Genomic DNA, 2028 nt, shown 5'->3' with positions numbered 1-2028 from the left:
GTGTTTTGTGTTTTAGATTGGGGTAAAACACAGGAAACTCTAGAAAAATATACAAGGCCTTCTAAACCAGTATGCAGTGGGGTGGGCTGTCAGGGGCTCTGTGGAAAACTTCCTGTATTAGAGGACTCTGCTGCTTCTGAGAACTGTCTTGTGATATATAGCTTACTCTTCTGCTAAGGTCTCTTCCAGTCTAAAAAGGGAGGTAGAGGACTGTTACAAAGGTTGTGTTGAGAGAGATGGTAGAAAGCACCCTTCCAATCACCAGACCTCTGGGTTTGATTGCTAGTTCTGCCACTCATTGGCTACTCCAAAAATTTAAAAAAAAAAGATGCTATTTTATCCATTTACCAAATCCCCTTCCTAAATCAAAAGACAAGGGAGAAAGGAAAGGCTTTCCCATCAATGAGCAGATCTTAGACCATTCTGCCTCCAGAAGACCCTTCCTTTAAAATGTTCTTCATCTTTATCTACAAAGAGTAAGAAATAGACCCAGGAAACTGGGAGAGCCTACTTGCTGAACTTGGCTGAGTTTTAATGTTCAGCCTCCAAAAGACACTCTGACACAAGTTTTTATTTGTTTGATTGTGTACACAAAAGAGAAAGTTCATGTTCATTGGCTTCCAAGTCATTCAACCTATGGTGTTGCTTGACTAATGGTTGGTGAGTGAGAGATGGGTCATGGAGCAGAGTGTGTAGCATATGTGTGTGCTCAGTAAGGGCTTGCTAAGTAACAGAATGAAAGAAAAAAAGTATTGCCAGCTCGCTCCTGATTCTGCTGTGCACCTCATTATAAATTGTTTTGCTCCAATCTAAGAAAATAAATATGGAGAACAATCCAGAAAAGAGACCCAGGTCTTCTAGACTCCAGTGGATGCTGAGTTGCAGAGTTTTAACTTGACACACATTGCAATACTGTGCTCTGTATTCTTAGCACCGTATTGCTAAGTACTTCCTGGTACTTCCCACTCATGAGAAGAAGACCACTGCTAACAGCAACAGCGATAAGACAGTACCATGTGCGAGAGGCTTTCCACCTTAACAAATAGCAAATCATATCTCCACATTTATTTGCACCCTCATTTGGCAGAAGAAATTTAGTTCTAGGATCAGGCTGAGCATTTGAGGCTCATAGAGAGTCCCACTGCCCCTTGATATTATTCTTGCTCTAAGAATAAGCAAACAGAAACACCTACCTAGCTCCAGGTACTTGGCACACAGTGGGGCTTTACAACAGTGGGATGTATGAGAAGCTGCCTAGTGGTACTCACAATGAAAGCTGAAGCTTAAAGGGGCTCACCTTTGTTCAGCCCCAGAAGGGAATAGGGACAGATCCTCTGACTCCCCAAACCTTGGGAAGTAGCGCAGTTCATTTTTGGCTTTCTAACACAAAACAAAATAACTAGAGAAACAAGAAGGCAGACTCCATTCAGGAAGAGATTGGCCACCCAGCCTTCTTCAGCCTCTTAATTTTCTGTGATTTTCAAAGTCTGACTTGATTTCCATATAGTCCAGAATCACAGAACACTCAAATTAGAGAGGGCCATAGTACTCATTAATTTAATCAATTTACAGATGAGGAAACCGAGACGCTTCAAGACAAAACTTGTCCTTGGTCACTCATCTAGAAATAGAGACCACCCCAGAACTCATATCTCTTAACACCGAGTCCAGCGCTCTTTGAAATATTCATTCCACTGCATTGAGCTACCTCTTGTTTCCCAGAAGGACTTCTAGAAGCTCCAATTAAGGCAATTTCGCTCACTTACTAGTGAAGTAATCAAAATTAAGAACAGTGTTTTGTAATCTTAAAGCAATAGTTCAGCATCTCTTCAACTTCAGCCTCCTATGCTTTTTTTTTTTTTTACAGATTTTTCTTCAAATTCCCTGTTAGTACTTAAAGTTTGCTGTATCCCAAGGGATAAGAAAGTCTGGGAGGTCTCTTTCTGTTTTGTAGTATGAATGCTGTGATCTACGAGAGAAATACTAAGTGGATGCTTAGTACTTAAGAGGCACTACTCATAGATGTTG

Source organism: Spermophilus citellus, assembly GCF_964194105.1.
Source record: "Spermophilus citellus genome assembly, chromosome: 5".
Classification (NCBI taxonomy): domain Eukaryota; kingdom Metazoa; phylum Chordata; class Mammalia; order Rodentia; family Sciuridae; genus Spermophilus; species Spermophilus citellus.
The sequence above is the reverse complement of the archived record's forward strand: the minus strand, read 5'-3'. Positions refer to the sequence as shown.